General features: G+C 42.7%; 1 pseudogene; it reads left to right on the top strand.

The window, feature by feature from the left end:
* Positions 1–3,017: 3,017 nt before the first annotated feature.
* Positions 3,018–19,387, top strand: part of LOC124711114 — a 206,826-nt pseudogene continuing 190,456 nt past the window's right edge.

The following is a 19,387-nucleotide window of genomic DNA, read 5'->3' as shown; positions in this document are numbered from 1 at the left end:
ACTTCACATCGACAGTCTGCAAAAACAATTGCTGAAACTCATGAACAAAAAAAAAAAAAAAAAAAAAAAAAAAAGAGGGTTCAAATGGCTCTGAGCACTATGGGACTTAAAATCTGAGGTCATCATCAGTCCCCTCCACTAAGGACATCACATACATCCATGCCCGAGGCAGGATTCGAACCTGCGACCGTAGCGGTCGCGCGGTTCCAAACTGTAGCGCCTAGAACCGCTCGGCCATCCCGGCCGGTTCATGAAAAAAAATCTAAATGACAAGATTAGTCTTTGCAGTGGGCGGAAACGTATGAGGGAATGCTGATCTATTCGGCGCTACGTGCTACCAAGGGAAAATGCAACGCTCAATAAACTCCACACCGCAATTTTGACACTACAACTGCTAGGTTGCTGGCGTTTGCTGGGGGAAAAAAATGGAAAAAAAACTAACAGGGAATTCGACATGAAGTGTTCCAGACAAATCTGATATATAACGTAACCGAACGACGGACCCATCGGGCACCTTTTAATGTGCCACCAACCTGTGTTATCATTGTTAGCAAAGTGGTTATCTCCAAGCGTACACGTGCATAGTTTTCCTTTCAATCCTTGCTCCAAGGGAGATAAGCAGACTACTAGCTTGTTGATGTACAGAATACCTAATAATAAATCAATACTTAACTATACAGCTCTAAAACTGGCAGTATGTTTACCATGTGCAGCCGATATTTTTTTCGGCCGGTAGTCGATATCCTTTTTCGTTGATATGTTACTTTTCCGACATTTCGAGTGCAAAGGATGACATTTCGTTAATCATGGATATATCGGAGCCCCTATATTTTTAAAAAGTCAACAGTCATATTGTGATGCACCTTTTATCCGTAACGCAGCACAGCTGTGTCTTTGTGAACCCGGTAACATGTACTCTCTTCTGACAATGTGCCTATCTTGTTGCGTAATGGACTTAGCGAGAGACAAGACATGTAACTCCTCCGTATATGTGGCTATACGCTGGTCATTTACAGGTTTGTAATCGACTATTTCTGTTCAAGAATTTCTGTGTGGGATAGAAGTCAGGAATAAACAACTTCGGGAGAATAACTTACTCATACCGCTCTGTGTGAGGTACTGTTAATATAGTTTTATCTTCGATCTCTACGTATCAATAAGTAGGTTCCAGAAGCACATGTTGACATTCTGCGCTAAAAGCAGTCTTTGGAATTCCTAAGACACCTCTTGAGATAAAATGGTTCCAATGGATCTAAGCACTAAGGGACTTAACATCCGAGGTCATCAGTCCCCTAGACTTAGAACTACTTAAGCCTAACTAACCTAAGGACATCACACACATTCATGCCCGAGGCAAGATTTGAACCTGGGACCGCAGCAGCAGCGCGGTTCCGGACTGAAGCGCCTAGAACCGCTCGGGCACATAGGCCGGCACACCTCTTGACAGTCTTCAGTATTTCTTTTACATACTGTCATTCAAACAAATCTACGACGTCTGTTGTTGATACAATCTGATGTACATCAGTCGTACTTAATCAGTTTTCCAGCACATAACGTCACCAGTGACCCCCTCCTCCCACGTATAAAACAGCAGTAAACGTCCGAGTACTTCTACGAAAAAGTTTTTCACGCATCTCAATATTTACGACGTTATACCTCCTTAACTATGCGTCGTATAGTGACTTAATTGTTAAGGTACATGTGGTGTTTGAGGTGTATGTTGATACTGTTTCAAAATGTGTTGCGAATGTGTTTAGCAATAAAGACATAATGTGGTAAAACGTCATGCCTGATGCTGCATCTTCACCCTTGAGCAGCGAAAATGTAGTGAATCGTAATTTATTTTCCTTTCATTATTTTTTGCTGGGATCTCAGGCAGAAAAAAATTTCAGAAAGGTTTGAAATTATGTATAAAGTTTGTTGCAAGTCGCTAAGTGCTCTCATTCTCAGATATGAATATACGTAATCTAGCTAAGTTGCACATCGTTGAGTTACGCTGCCTCAGAACATTTAAACAACTTCTAACGTTAATGCTTGACTTACGTTGTTAAACTTCAACATTTTAAATTCGGTCAGCACTTAATGAAATACTGAAAATCAAATTTTTTGCTGCCCCTGGAAGCAGTTAGACAAGCAATCTACAGTCACACTAATATACTATACACAGTGTTTTGAAGCAATTTTTTTAAATGGTATGCTGTTGTTTCTCAGTTTCATCGCAGAAATGTATCTAAACCTGCCATTTACTGTTCCTAGGAGCTAGTGTGATGGAACTGGATCCACTTCATATCACTACGCATTGCAGGCCGTGAATCATTTATCGTGTGGTTCACGTTTATAGATTACAAATTTTCTTCATAACGAGCTAAAGATAGCTTTTTCAGTAGGTTGATATTTTAGTAGATCTAACTTGAGAAAACTACAATTTCTATCAAGCAAATTTGTAATAGATAACGTCCTCGTCAGCGATAAGTATGAAATTACGACTAACACTATCTGGAAACCTATCAATGCAGTAAATTAGCAGCAACGCACAATCACGTTCTTAAAATCCTGCCTGTAGAGCCAGCACGTTGGCATCTGCGTTGTTTCATCCGGTCAAAGTTTCGAGAACAAGACACATAAAGCCGATACGCAATATATACGTCAGAAACCTCAATTATAGCAATTGCGCTCATTGCCTCCTACAGTTTTTTAGACAGATCCTACGCGAAGGCCTAGAAGCTGAAAATTACCGAATGTAGCTTGACGTCAGCGAATCTGTGTTAAATATCCCTATGTCATCCTATTCAATTAATTGTTCCATGTTCGTCGCAAGGCGAGTCATCGTCTTATGTCTCGTCCTTGCAGCACCTACAGATAAACTTGTGAGCCTCTCCGATAGTGCGCATCTTCCCACCGTCAGCGGCAGCTATGACAGATGACAGATAATATAGTCGGGTGAGTTTTGCGCCTGGCGCTGAAGATCGAAAAGAGAGGGGGAGCATGCGCAAAACGCGCGGTAGGTGGCTCTGCCGTCGCCAGCCGCCTCAATAACGCGCATCCCACACGCTTTCGTATGTCAGTTGAGCTGCAAGCCCCGAAAATTGCGGACCAACATGCCGGAACTGAAGTAAGACAGCGCTATGTTTATCTGAAAGCAATACGCATGCGCCGCATTGCATGGTTGTCTCGCATATTAGTGTCCTGGTGTCTTCGCGCAACACGCTTTAGGATCTATCTGTAGAGCCTGCTTTTGCATTCATCTGCAACTTGGGAGTCCTACGAATTTGCTCTGCTGTAAACATCGGAAAACGTTTTTGTTGGTTTTTTTTTTTTTTTTTTTTTTTTTTTTTTTTTTTTTTTTTTTTTCAGTGGCTACTATGCTCCGAATATTGAAAATTTCTACCCCAAATTTCTAGTTTTTCGCATGATGAAAGATGTCAATTATACTTATCGAGTAACTCTACCTTCCTGTGCATGAGCAGTTTCCAATTTTGTTCAGCGAATGTATGTTAAGACTTAACGTCCGCACGATATCTTGTTTGTTTACTCATAGCGCGAGGTCTGCAGTTCAGTGGATAGAGGGATAAATTAATTTCCCTTTACGAACAGAGTAACACAGTTACACGCGAATGAGCATAAGATGTTATGCTCAGTTTTCTCTCTCTCTTCTCCCCCCCCCCCCCCCCCCCTCCCACCCGTTGAGTTGTACGGCATGTATGTTTTATGGTTGCCACAGAGCCCTTGTGTGGTAGAGCCGGTTGCCTAATTACAAATGACTTTTCTTCCTTCATGTACAATGGTAACTTTGGTAAGTGTCTTAAATGCGAGTCTAGATAAGTCATGGGTGTTTATTGTGGAGCGTCTTGATTCGTCTGTGAAGAGTCAAACAGCCTAATCTAATAGCGCGAAAAGGAACGAGGAGCTTAAAGGAGACATCAGACGGGTTACCATCACGTGTCCTATGTCCTAACTCAGCAGGGCCGTGTCGGTAACCACGTTAGGCCTTTGTGGTGAAATGTTACGAACCATTTAATCAGCACAGATGATAAAAAGTAAAAAATGCAGTATTAGTATCCCAACTATACCCATAACATAAAACTGTCATATTTACGAAATGTCAGCAATGACAAAATTTTCATAAGGAGAAAGTGCTACGTAATTAAACGCGTAACGGCGTTCTAAATATTTAGAGCCTAAATCTGAAACTTTCCTTATTGAAGGAACAGGTGAACCTATTTCACAATACTTAGTCCTTCGTAGTCACTTCTAATAGCTAATTGAATTTCCTTTCCATTTACTGTATAGGAAGAATTCACAGTAACATCAAAATGCCATGTTTTTGAAGCAGAACAACAGAATTCGATAAATTTTACCGGATGACTGAAAGAACATAGGTTGAATATTTATAAGCATTCGGAGCCACAGGTCCGACTAAACTAAGAACTGATAGCGGGGAAATTCAGAGGTAGAGAATTTAAACTATATCCCGCTGCTGAAGCAAAAAAAAAAAGCCACGAAGTTCTTTTTCTGATAACTATTGAAGTTCACGACACAGTTCTGCCACGGACGATCGTAGAAAACACGCAAGAGAAAATGAGCGTATAATCAGTTAATATGGCCCACCTGCTCAAGGAAATGGTCATTGCTGCAGCTGCTTAGCGTTTTATTTCATCCAAACATAACAACGAAAATGAAGTAGTAAAAAGAGGTGAATTTTCTCACTGCATTTTTAAAGTGGGAAGACGCCTCGTACGGCGTGTTCCAGCGTCTGAACGGGAGTTGACAAATTGCCACTCACACCTTGTTTCGTGATCGGCTTGTTAGCAACGTACACTGGCGAGTGCAGATACTAATGTAGTTGTCCTCGTTGTAGAGAGTAAACCGTAGGCAGAACTAGCGAAGTAGCAAAGGCTACAGTAAACGACGTGATCTTTACGCAGGGTCATAAATTTGCTGCCATTGGCAGGTTCCCTGCTATTTCTGTAAAAAAAGTTAATTATTGTAACAGAAGGCTTTTATTAGACATAAACTGCTTCGAAATGCTAATACTTCGTACGTTTTACTTGGAGTAACATTACTGAAAGTTACTGTTTATTGGTAACCGTGCAACGGCCGCCGCTAATGACATCCAGACGCTGTCAAAAAGAACGCTAAGTAGCGTCAAAATGAATTCACGAACTCAGTGCTCCGAGGAATTATTGCTTTTGCTTGAACGTAAAGAACGATACTTACCTAAAGTTTGTCAGCGTTGCGTGTTACGCTAAAAATTGTACACAGCACGCCTACATGAAAATTTGGACAGAGAATAGTATGACGGTCCTGTGACCCCAGACTATGGTTTGTTACTGTCTATTATTACAGTTATTTCAGAGTTCTTTGATGTTGAAGATCTGTCAATGCAGAAATGAACTTCATTGGTTTGCAAACTCTCAATATGGAACTTATCAAATTTAATGCATTTTGGTAGCTGTAAGGGTCGCGTATAACTTTTATACTTATTCAGTTGCTCCGTATATTCTAACATCCAGTGCTGCTAGAATACCTATTTTCATTGTGCGCAGTTTGTCTCGCTGCAACCATTACACTAAATTTGAGGCCCTTCGCTATTTACAAAACTTCATTTATGCGTTTTCAATATTCGTGAACTCTCGTATCATAGAATTCTCAAACTGTATTTCCAAGGTGAATTAAGTCAGAATACTGTTGGTCGATACAGTACATGGTAATTCAGAACATCCCAACTTGGTTTTGCTGGGTAGCTTAAAGCAGTGTACCGTAACAGGAGTTCCATCAAAGAGACATTTGATTCCGTGGGCTTCCTCAGTAAATGCTGTAAAAGAGTGCACCATAGTACGCTGGCTAACACGTAAACCATCTGTGAAAGTTCGTGAAAATACATGTGGGCAAGATCTACAGCAACAGGGCCTATCCTGTATTGCTAGATCAGCGCATATGTTTAATGCCGTACTTGAAAACAAACAGCCGCCGCTAGCCGAGAATAGATCCAGTTCTACCTTCGGAAACGCTATTTATAGGACTGAACTTAGCGCTTTCGCCGCTTAGATAGAAACTAAGTTAAGAATTCAAATGTCATTAACGCAAGTTTGAGTCATATCAACAGTATTATCAGTTAATATACTTTCAGCACGTTACTGGCGTTATATGTGAAGTTAGATCTGGCAAGTAGTAAGGCAAACTGTTCGTTTGCTAGTGTGGGTTGCCTACATCAGGGGCAAGTATACACTCAGGTGCAAATATATTCTCTTTTGAGTGCCAGGTAGATAACCCATTCTTTTGATTGGCAGGTCCTTATCCTATTGTTCCCCTCCCCTCCCGTCCCCTCCCCCTCAGAAAACCTCCAAACTACACCTCACCCCTTCACTGATACAGGTACTTTCAGGCCTGAGGTCTTTGAATAGCTGAATCTCATATAAATAAGAGGGGGTTACTACACTGTCAATTACTTTTCAAGGTCACCTGACTAGACACTTCTACATCCGAAATACATGGACATCGATCAATGTATAAAGGAAATACTGCAGGATTTTTGGTAGGTTAGTGAATAAGACAAGTCAATATTCTAGAACAAAACCTTTATTAACTCTTGGATATACATTTACATACAGAAAAAACTTACCTTACTTTTGTTACATGTAGGTTTAATAATGTTCAATTTAATTTTATCTTACAACTGAAATCCACATTTGAATCTTCTATTTCTCCAGACAGTAGTCTGACAAATACAGAGAAGGTATGCTCTCGAATTCTAGTATATATCTAATTTCTTTTCCTATTAACAATTAATTCTGCTCTTTCTGGCAGTTCTTCTAGATGAGAGCATTCTGTGGTTTTAATTTTTTCCTCTTATTTACTGCATAATGCTGTTACAGCTCTCCACATCTTCCTCAGTGTAGCTGCCAGTTCTTCTACTGCACGTTCGTCTGGAATTTCGGTATAGAACTTTAAGTTTACAACTCTTGCAAACGAGTTGCCATTAAAGGTAGTTTTTCCATCGGTTTTAAGCTCTGAAAACAGTTGTCCTTTTGCTAAGTGTAGGACACAAAGCTCACGACATTTCGACATAGTGTCATCCTTTTCAAACAGAACCAAGGAGGAATGGAGTTCGATAAACAGATTTTTCGTGTGTCCTTTAACATAGGAAACGTCCTCCAAAGCGTTTTTTTCGGCCAGCCATCATAAGGCCAGTTACCACTGCTCTTCACTGTAAATACTATTATCTTGTATTCCCAGTTGTAGCTAGGTTACTCCAGAGTGTTTAAACCCATGTCAACCTGGATTGCACATCCACAATAGTTTCTTCCTTTTCCAGTTGCATCTTATATTCTTCCTTTATGGCAGTTGTTTTATCCATACACTTAAATTTTCCTTTTACTCAGATGTCCTCCGTTTCCAGTTTCCTTTTCCGTGTGTATAACACATTAACTGCACTTAAAGATATTTCTTGAATGGGGAATGGCATAAGTCTGACATTAGCTCTTTTTCTTAGAGTTTGTGGTATAACATTGTCAACCAACCCTAATTCTGCAATATCTATACCGGACGATATTGTGGAGAACAATGTTCTAGCGCGAGAAATGCTTTGACATAACACTTCTGTATAATAATTATATCGTCTACAAGTCTCCACGTAGTTTATAGGTAGATAGTTAAAACTGTATGCAGACAGAACATAGCTGATGAGTTTTCTCGGTCTAGAGTATCTGGAGGACTGACTTGTACACCTTTCAATTCTCGGATATTCTTATTACCCCAGTACACAAATTGCAGAACGTTATTCAGAACAATTCAGGTTACCTTCCATTCAGAAAGCTGTTGCACTCAGCGACTGTTACATTGACTTCTAAATTATAGATTGCAGCGATCAGTCATCGTTTTTAAGATTTATTGTGCAGATTTAGATTTCGGCTAGAAACTAGCCATTCTCAATCCTAAGAATACAAGTAGTACACAATTAAATGTCGCAAAAAGTTAAAAGTAATGGCTTAACCCATATTGTTTGTATATTACATACCACTATTATTTTCGCTCAATGCTTGTAATGCCTGTTGGTCAGGCTTCATCAACAGTTCATTGAATACTACTGTTTGCAGAAGGCAGGCTGTATGTAGAACACATCAGTTGGTTGCATGGCGTCATCTACGTGAACTACGTATGTAAAGTTAAAGGGAAGTAAACCACTTCAAATTTGCATAAGAATTACATAAAATGAAACGTAAGTAAAATTCTTACATTGTCATCCGACTTATTTCATATCTGCCAGCAAGTGATAAAATTTCCATGTTCACTCCTTGTGAGTCTGTAATTATTATTAAAACATTTAAATTACGTCAGGTGGATAAATTTTTTTCAATTTATAAAACAAGAAGACATGTGTTGTGTACACCTATTAGTTATGGCGTAAAGCCATGGGTGGTGCCTTAGGTAGGGCCCCTGGTTGGAGTGGCTGGCATTAGGGCGGATGACACACCATGAAAGATAGTACGTCATCTCTTGCTGGTGGTCGAACAGTCTCCAAGCAATAAAGGTCTAACTTCAGTGCTAAGGAATATGACCCCAAATAGTCCCCCCTCGTCCACACCATGGGAGGAATGCAAGGTTAAGGATGACAGTGAAGCTTATTCGCCCTGGTACCTCATATGTAGGAGAGTGGATGGAAGTCTTTCCTTTCAATGAAACCACAGTTTTTTGTGTGGAGCATTTAGAGGACAAGTTTGATGGAGGTGGAGGGCTCGTCCAAAATGCAGTCATGGTCGGTCATCATCAAAAGAGCTACCCCTGCATAGTTAGGGGCACTACTCGCCTGTGACACGCTCAGAGATGTTTGTTTCCATCACGCCCCATAAGAGCTTAAACATGGTCCAGTGTAGCATGTTTCACAGGGACCTTCTTTGCAGTGTGACGACGATGAGCTGCGCGCCAATTTAGAGCGACGAAGTGTCCATTTCGTCTGGCGCGTCCACTGGAGTCTGAGGGATAATCGGGTTGCTACCGGTGACTTCATCTTGGCCTTCGAGGGTGACACATTAACCGAGGTCAAGGTGACGGTCTAAAACTGTGATGTAAAGCCATACATCCCTTCCCCGATGTGGTGCTTTAAGTGCTGGAAGTTACACCATATGTCTTCCCGCTGTACTTCCAGCATCACCTGTCAGGGTTGTGGACGTCCTTCACATCCCGATACTCACTGTGCCCTGCATCCCATCTGTGTCCGCTGCAGAGAACACCATTCGCCTTGCTCGCAAGACTAAAAGATTCTTCAGAAAGAAAGAATAGTAATGGAATACAAGAGCCTGGACCGACTGACCTGCACTGACGCTAAGAGAAAGTATGAGAGGCTACATCCTGTGCATATATCAACATACGCCACTGCTACAAGTTTTACCATCCTCTATTCGACTGTTCTGCTTTGTACAGTTGGCTCTGAGCTGTCAGACCCCACCTGACACCTTGATTGTAGGGGGCACTTCCCTCCCTGTTGCTCCTGCACAGCCCTCTACTTCTCAGCTGGAGAAGCGTAAGTCTTCTTAGGCTCCTCTCGCCCTTTGGTCCTTCCCAGGTTCCTACTGTTGGCAAAGCTGATATCTGCCAGTGGCTGAAGCAACCATAGGTAGCTAATTGTAGGGCTTCTGTCCCTGAGACAGAAGCAGTGAAGCCCTCCCATCTGGACCAGAGCAGTGACAGAAACTTAAAAAGAAAAAGACCCCCAAGAGCCTAGGCACTGCAGTGGCACACCACCACCACCACCACCACTACTACTAACTACAAGCTCTGTGTCTGAGGATGAGGTGGAGATTCTGGCGTCCACTGCGGGCCTTGATCTCTCTGGGCCCTTCGACACAATGGATGTCGAGTGCACAGTTACTCATCTGGTGGCAGCAGGTGACGCTGAGGTGTAGATTGCCTCATTTGATTGTTTTATGCCTTCCCAGTTTCACGATCACGTAATCCTCCAGTGGAATTTCGGCGGTTCTTTTCACCACCTGGCTGAGCTATGGCAACTGTTTAGCTTTACACCTACTTTTTGCATTGCCCTCCAGGAAACCTGGTTGCCAGCAATGAGAACCCCTGCCCTCCATGGCTATGAGATATATTACAGGAACTGTAGCGACTATAATAGTGTCAGGTGGAGTTTGTGTCTTTGTCCTAAACTCAGTATGCAGTGAACCTCTGCTCCTTCAAACTTCTCTTGACGCTGTGGCTGTCAGGATAAGGATGACACAGGAAATAACTTTCTATATTGAATATCTTCCTCCAGATGGTGCAGACCCCTGGACACACAGGTTGCACTGATTCAAAAATTCCCTAAACCTTTGCTATCTTTGTGATATTTTAACGCCCATGAAATCTTGTGGGGTAGCACCATGGTTACTTTCCGAGGTAGGGAGGTCGAAAATTTACTGTCACAGCTCGATCTCTGCCTATTAAATACAGGTGCCCATATACATTTCAGTGTGGTACGTAGCACATATTTGGCCATTGTTCTCTCGGTTTGCAGTCCTGGCATTCTCAAATCTATCCACTGGAGAACACACAACCTGTGTGGGAGTGACTACTTCCCCATCTTCCTGTCAATCCCCCTGCATCATGCCCACAGACGCCAACCCAGATGAGCTTTAAACAAGGCAAACTGGGAAGCCTTCACCTCATCTGTCACCGCTGAATCTCCCACACATGGTGCCGTCGAACTTTTCGTTGAGCAGGTCACTACAACGATCGTTTCTGCGGCTTAAAACGCGATCCCTCTTTCCTTAGGGTGCCCCTGGCGAAAGACAGTCCCTTGGTGGTCGCCGGAAGTCGCTGAGGCAATTAAAGAGCGTTGCTGAGCTCTGGTGACATAAGCGGCACCCCTCCCTAGAGCACCTAATAGCCTTTAAGTGGCTCTATGCCTGCGTTTGCCAGCTTATAAAACGACGGAAACAAGAGTTTTGGAAGAGGTATGTCTCGGTCATTGGGTGACATACGTCCCCTTCTCAAGTCTGGATGAAGATAAGACATCTCTTTGGGTACCAGACCCAAAAAGCTGTCTCTGCCATTAACATCAATGGCGTGTTACCTACTGATGCAAATAAGATTGCTGAGCACTGTGCCCAGGAAAACTGCCCCAGCCTTTCGCACTCTCAAGTGGCAGATGGAAGTCCTCTCCTTCACTACGCGCCAGAGTGAACCCTATAACGCCCCATTTACAGAATCGGTGCTCCTCAGTTCGCATGCACATTGCCCTGACACAGCTCCTGGGCAGATTGGATCCACAGTCAGATGATCAAACAACTCATCTGGCTACAAGCGACATTTCCTCGTGATATTCAACTGGATATGGTGTGATGGCTTCTTTCCATCACACTGGCGGGGAGCACCATGATACCAGTGCTTAAACTGGGTAAAAATCCGCTTGGTGTGGATAGCTATCGGCCCATCAGCCTCAACAACGTTCTTTGTAAGCTGCTGGAACGTATTGTGTGTCAGCAGTTGGTTTGGGTCCAGGAATGAACCAGGGTGGTTTCCACTTGGGTCGCTCTACCACATAATCTTGTCTCTAGAGTCTGCCATCTGAGCAGCCTTTTCCAGACGCCAACACCTTGTTGCTGTCTTCCTTGATTTATGAAAAGCATATGACACCACCTGGCGACATTAATCCTTTCCACATTATGAGAGTGGGGATTCCATGGTCTTCTCCATATTTTTATCCAGAATTTCCTGTTGCTTCTTACTCTCCGTTTCAAAGTACCCCCATATCCAGGAGAATGAGGTCCCATAGGGCTCTGTATTGAATGTCTCTCTCTTTTTAGTGGCTATTAATGGTCTAGTAGCAGCTGTCAGGCCGTCAGTCTCACCCTCTCTGTATGCAGACGACTTCTGCATTTCATATTCCTCCACCACCACGAGTGTTCCTGAGTGGCGCATACAGGGAGCCATTTACAAGTTGCATTCATGGGCTCTATACCACGGCTTCCAGTTTTCGGCCGTGAAGCACTTCTGTCAGCGTCGTTCCGTTCGTCTGGAACCAGAACGTTACCTTACTGACAATCCCCTCACTGTAGTGGAGACATATCGATTTTTAGGACTGATTTTAGACGACCGATTTACTTGGTCACCTCACCTTCGTCAACTTAAGCGGAAGTGCTGGCAGTGCCTCAATGCCCTCCACTGCCAACTGGGGCGCAGATCGCTCTATGCTGCTGCAGCTCTACAGATCCTTTGTTCAATCCCGCCTTTACTATAGGAGTCTGGTTTATGGTTTGGCAGCGTCCTCAGCATTTCATTTACTCAACTACATGCACCACTGTGGCGTTAGACTAGTGATGGGACCTTTTAGTGACAGAGCTCCAGACAGTGTTCTGCTATGGCAGATTTGGTTGCCTGTCCGAGTCTGGTGTGCCTCTGGTGTTCTTTATACCTGACGTCCACCGTCCTGGTTGTCTGGACAATGTATGATTTTCCACACTGGCACAGGATGTTGTAAATGCCTGGTTTATGTAGCCCCAGGACGTCCTGCACACTCCCTAGCATTGTCCCTCTGGGCATAAATACTGGACAAGATCCTCCAATACGGCAGTCTCAAGTAGCACCTGAAGAATGCAACGAGGCCGAAATATTGTGCCAGAGCGACACAAACATCCGGCAGTAGACCCGATTCTTCGACATGTCAAGATCTCGCTGGGAAAGCCTAGAGTTAAAACAGCTCGCCAGTTATGTCACACATGTTTGTAGTTCACCTACGCATCCGAATTACTGTCTCCTTCCCACCCATGGCGGTTCATCTCCTGCATCGGTGATCAAAGTCAGGGCTTAAAATTGCAGTTCGCATCTGATCCCTTCTATCTGAAATGGAGTCCTTACCTTTACCACCTATACTAGAGATCCAGTTGCGTATACCCTCATGCTGTACACTTAGGCTGCGGCTTCACCTGGACTTTTCCAATGGCCCAAAGGAATTGGTTCACCCTGCAGCTCTGTCACTTGCTCTCGATTCTTGACATGTACTGAGGCCTTGAAGTGGGTTACACCTATGGCACGATGGCTGATGGTCACGTCAGCTTCGTGTATGTCCATGGAGGTCATATTGAACAGCATTCCTTGACTGATGGCTGCAGTGTTTCCACTGAGGTTCTAGTGGCTATATCTGATGCTCTTGAGTACATCCGTTCATGCACTAGGGAGTTGTTTCTTCTGTGTACTTATCCCTTGAGCAGCCTACAAGCTATCGACCAGTGCTACCCTCGTCATCCTTTGGTAGCGACCATCCAGGAGTCCATCTATGCCGTGGAATGGTCTGGTCATTCAGTGGTGTTTGTGTTGACCCCAAGACACATTAGAATCCCAGGCTAGAAACTTGCCGACAGGCTGGCCAAACAGGCTACGTGGTAACCACTTGTGGAGTTGGGTATCTCTGAAACTGACCTGCATTCTGTCTTATGCCACAAGGTTTTTTGGCTTTGGGAGATGGAATGGCATAACAGTATGCACAACAAACTGTGTCATTAAGGAGACCACGAATGTGTGGAAGTCTTCCATACAGTCCTCTCACACGGAATCAGTTGTCCTCTGCTGGCTCTGCATTGGCCAAATATGGCTAACGCATAGTTACCTCCTCCACTGTGAGGACCCACTTCAGCGTGGCTTTGGCTCACAAATGGTCATCCACCTGTTGCTGGACTGCCCACTTTCAGCCACTCTGAAGCAGACTTAAATTTCCCAGCACCCTACCGTTGGCGTTGGGTGACAATGCCTCAACAACAGCTTTAGTTTAATATTTTATTTATGAGGGTGGGTTTTGTAATTTGATCGAAGTTTCAGTGTATGTCTTTTGTCCCTCTGTGTCCTCCACCTTAGTGCTTTTAGGGTGGAAGTTTTCATGTGTTGCAGAGTGGCTGCCTGCTCCTTTTTTGTTTCTCTGTCAGCCAGCCATGGTAATCTGCTCTCTTGTTTTGATCTCTTGTACATGTTTCTTGCATCTCTCTGTGGTTTTCTTGTTTGATTTTGTCCATTTTAGTGTTTGTTGACCTTCTGTCATTCTTGTGGTTTTCTCCTTCCTTCCAGCTGTGTTATGTATGTCTCGATTATTTTACTCCCACCCTTATGGAAATATTTTAATCGGAACGAGGGACCGATGACCTAGCAGGTTTGGTCCACCCCCCCCCCCTCCATGTTGTAAACCAACCAACCAACCAATTAGACTGCAGCAGTGTTTCTGGAACGATTCCCAAACAGGCATTTTCCTTGGAAGTATGGAGCTCTGTTGTGCATCGGTATTCTGCAGGTGTTCACTGGATAAACACTGCTTCGTTTGCTGTGCGACCCAACTTCGACTTACGGTGTGTACAGGCCCGGCAGGACATGAGGAGAAAAAAGAGCATATTTTTCGACAGTAGTTTCCCCAAACGCTTTTGTTCAGGGATTACTGTAACATCTGATCTGTCAGCTGCAGGGCTGGAGGAGACACCTGCGTTAGCAGCCGCTTATCAGGCTCTCACTTGTGTAAACCGACTCCTGACTGTGTGCTGTGGTATTCTGTGCAGTCAAGAGGACAGAGCTTGCTTTGCGATCGAACGATTTTTAACAGCATAATTACATGTGGTGGTTATTTCATGATGGTATTCCTTGCACAACTGGAATGAAAAAAGCGATAGATTTAATTACTTTTACAAGACCTGCATCTTCACAAACAGCAGAGAATGATAAGCAAGAGAAATCTAACCCCTGCAAACTGAATTTTTTATAAAGAAACAATAAACCCTCGAATTTTTTGTCAAGAGATCCTTGCTCTTCACCACAGAGCCGCCAATTTCCAGGTAGGGGTAGGGATAGGTGGTGGGGAGGATTCAGTGGGCTAATTCATAAATTTAAGTAGTCAATCAAATTGATGAGAGGTGGCTATTCAAATAACTCAGGCCTGAAAGTGTACCTGATCCAGTGAGGGGGAGGGAGTTGTTTGGAGGTTTCCTGATGGCATTGGAGGAGGAGGAGGAGGGGGGAGGAGGAGGAGGGGGGGATGTTGAGGGATGGGCCAGCAATAGGTTAAGGACCTGTCAATCAAAAGGATGGGTTATTCCCAGAGGGCTATTACCTGTCAATCAAAAGAGAACGATAGGTTCGTACCTGAATGCATACTTGCCCCTGGTGTAAGCAACCTGCACTAATAAATTGCACTGAAACAGTTTGCCCTGCTACTTACTTGTATTTACTGTACATGTAACACCAGTAAAACGCTGAAAGTATCTTAACTGATATATCATTGATATGATGGGAAATTTGCATTAATGACATCGATGACTCTTAACTTCATTTCTATGTAAGTGGCGACAGTGCTAAGTTCAGGGCTATAAATAGCGTTTGCGAAGGTAGAATTGGATCTATTCTCAGATAGCAGCGGCTGTTGGAGGATTTTTCAAGTACGGCATTAAACATACGTGCTGATCTAGCAAATATAGTATAGGACCTATTCCTGTAGGTAATGCCCACAAGTATCTTCACGATTTTTCATAGATGTTACGTGTTAGCCAGTGTAATGTGGTACCTTCTACAGTGTTTGCTGAGGGAGCCCACAGAATCAAATTTTTCTTTTTGATGGAAGTCTTGTTTATTGTAGACTGCGTTAAGCTGAACATCAAAAAAAGTTCTCAATTACCATGTACTGTATAGACCAACAGTATAATGACTTAATTCACCTTGATCTACTTCTCTGGTATTATTCCTCGTGAGAATAACTTCAATTTTACCATAGTCCAAGGCATTAAGAATGTAAATAGTATGCAAAGTGGGTTGTGTAAAACGGAACATCCCTTTTATTTCACGAACTACTAAAGGTGCCTCAAAGACTTCAGATAACGGCATGCAGAGGGCTCATATTTTTGCTTGTTTAATCATAACTGTTCCATCAGTAGAGATGCTCTTTCTTGAAGAAGAGCGGTGCTTATTTCAAAAATATTGAAATAGTCTTGAAGTGTATTGTGATGTTCAACATTGTAACTGTCGTCTAGACAAGACAGCCTAGACACAATGAGGGGAAGCCGAAAGGCATGCGCTAAGCTAAAGCAGGAAGGCGTGAGGTCTGAAACAGGATACGTAATGAATGCTATAAAGAAAAGTACGTAGCTTCTGGAATACTTAACATTAATCCATCCTTTTGGTTCATCTGGAGATTGTGGCGATACAAGTGCGACTCTTTAGATACATGCAATGTTACTAATGGCGCCTTGCTAGGTCGTAGCCATTGACTTAGCTGAAGGCTATTCTATCGGCTCGGCAAAGGAGCGAGGCTTCGTCAGTATAGTCGCTAGCTACGTCGTCCGTACAACTGGGGCGAGTGCTAGTCCGTATCTCGAGACCTGCCTTGTGGTGGCGCTTGGTCTGCGATCCCTGACAGTGGCGACACGCGGGTCCGACATGTACTAATGGACCGCGGCCGATTTAAAGCTACCACCTAGCAAGTGTGGAGTCTGGAGGTGACACCACAGTAACTTTTCTCAAAAATCACAGATGGGTTCAACTAGAAACACAAGACAGGCGGAATCGGCTATTGGGATGTGAACTCAAAGTAGGGCTGACAACTCGAGCTTCTTGATTGCAGGCTATATGCAACCCTACATATTCTATTAACCATGTCGGCGTCTACCTTCCAGTGTATTAGGTGCTTCGGTGTCGCCTTGCCGTTAAATTTTAGGAAGTTGCCTGGATACTTTCACGAAAAGTTTAAAGCCTGTCATTAACCAGTTGTGAATCACAGTATTCGTCTTTTCAAGAGCTTTCGATCCACTTTAAAAGTATATCGCTCAAGTTTAGAAGTTCGTACAGTCCTCTTGTAAGAAAATGCCTGTATGCATCTACATAGGTAATACTTCATTTGGCATTTCCAAGCTCTCACGTAGTTCCCCTGCCAGTCCAAAGTCATAGTTCATTAACTCTGCTGTCATCACTTTCAATATTTTTTCCGAGTTTAGAAAACTTTCCGCCCAATGTAACTTTTACTGGTGATTTTTATTTTTATTTTATTTGGTATGCGTATTCCATGGATCCGTACATGCGAGTGATTCGCCTGGAAGTGGAAGGTGTCAATACAGTTGTACAAGTACAATTAATGCTACACTATAGTAATATACTACAATGATATAGATATTAATAAGTATCACTTTTTCTCATTTACAAGCAGTCATTTAACTAGTATAGCAATTCACAATATAACATTATAACTATAACATTAACATAATATTGTATCGTCCATCTAATAACTAAACCTAAATACGTCTATTATTAAGGGAGGGCATTACTTCTGGAAAAGAATTCATCTAAGGAGTGCAGTGGATGGTCAAGCAGGTATTTTTTTAACGTACCTTTGAACAGCGTTTCATTTTCTCTTGTACATTTAATATAATTAGGCAATGCATTAAGTCTTTATAGAAGCATACTTTCCTCCCTTCTGTACAAGTGATAAATTTTTTAGTGCAACATGTAATGATGTTTACCTCTAGTATTGTAGTTATGGTATGAACAATTTCTTTCATACTGAGCATAGTCTTTATTAACTACATTCGAGTATATGTACTGACATGTTGTAGTCAGAATACCTGTGTGAAAAGTTTTCTACATGAGGTTCGTGGAGGAACCCCTCACATGATTTTGACTGCTCTCTTCTGAGTAGTTAATTTTTTTTTTTTTTTTCTTTTTTTTTTTTTTTTTTTTTTTTAGGCTGGTGAATTACCCCAGAATATTATTCTGTAACTCGTTAACGAGTGAAAGTACCCGAAGTAAGCTGATTTTAGAATGTTGATGTCCCCAAAATGAGTAATGATTCTTAGAGCAAAAGTTGCTGATGAAAGCCTTTTAGCAATCTGTGCACTAAGCAGACCCGCTACATTCTTGTTGTGGAAGACACAATAAATTTCGTCAATCTAATCACTCTTTGCTTTTTTTTTAAGAAAAACGGTTATCTGTTTTCAAGCAAATTTTTTCCAATATTTCGGTAGATACCTACAAACTTTTCTTTTAACGTGTAGATAAAGTAAAACAAATGGCGCTCACACGTTGATCACGCGACGGGAGACATGGATTTTACTGATAACAATGTTTCCTGAATCTTAAATTTGTGTGTGCATTAAATAGCATTCCCCAAATGAGTGTAGTGATGTATTCGGTTTAACAATATGTACCGAGAGGGATAGCACAAGCCAAATATAACCAGCTTTCCCGCAAACAGTTCTGCTAAAATGTCTTGGCCGTCACAAACCGGTAGTTATGTTAGTACTGCGGCTTATGGCTCTCTATACCAGCATTTCATGGCACTGATAGCGTCATCGAAAGATGGTTAAAAGTTCTGATGCCACGCCTATCTTACTCGACTAGCCTCTTGGCGTTATTCTGTCTGCCACCATGCAAAAGCGCTAGTTAGTCGCTGACAGACTGCTCGTTATTCCTGTTCAGCTACTTTGATAATACACTCCGTTATCTACATCTGCACTACGCGAGTCACGTTGCAGTGTGTGGCGGAGGATACTCTGCCTACCAGTCACTTCCCTGTTAGTCGTGAATGTTTAGTGGAAAGAATGCTTGATGGTAAGCCTCAGATTGGGCTCGAATATCTGATTTTATCTTGACGATGTTTTCGCGAGATTTATGCAGGAGGAAGCAAAATATTTAAATCTTGTAGAAATGTAAGCTGTCGGAACTTTGGCAGTAAGCCACACTTTGATACTGAAAGCCTTTGGCAGCTTCTACCACTTCAGTTGGTTGATCAGTAGAGCTTTCGTGCTTACTGAATAAACTTGTAACGAAGCATGCTGCTGCTGCTCCTCCTTGGATCTTCTCTATTTCTTTTATGAATGCTGTTTGGTATGGGTAAAAGTATTGGTCTAACGAGGGTTTTATAAGTTACGTGCTTTGTTGGACTAAATTTCCTAAGGATTCTTCCAATGAATCTGTGCAGTATCTGCTTTTACTGTGATTAGTTTTGTGGCAATTTCATTTTATATCGCTCCATACCGCATTATCCTGACCGTATATGGACGTAACTGCTTCCAGTGGGTATTTTACGATCGTGGCAATTACATAAAAAACTGGACATTGAGTGTCCAGTTGCGATCCGCTGTATTGTACGTGCATGCCATTCAAACAATTTTTGTAACGAGAATTCCAATGTGGGGCGTCTCACGAGACGTGATGGGCAGTTTTCGCTTAGGGCAACTCAGTCCATACGTTTGTTGTTGTCGTCGTCGTCGTCGTCAGTCTGAAGACTGATTTGATACAGTTCTCCACGCGACTCTTCTGCAAGCCTCCCCTCCGAATGACTACTGCAACTTACTTCCGTCTGAATCTGCTTACTGTAATATCATCTTGGTCTCGCTCTACGACATTTATTTCTCTTCCCTTCTCTCTCTGCTCCAGTACAAAC

This window comes from Schistocerca piceifrons, chromosome 8 (assembly GCF_021461385.2).
Source record: "Schistocerca piceifrons isolate TAMUIC-IGC-003096 chromosome 8, iqSchPice1.1, whole genome shotgun sequence".
NCBI classification, from domain to species: Eukaryota; Metazoa; Arthropoda; class Insecta; order Orthoptera; family Acrididae; genus Schistocerca; species Schistocerca piceifrons.
The sequence above is the reverse complement of the archived record's forward strand: the minus strand, read 5'-3'. Positions and strand labels throughout refer to the sequence as shown.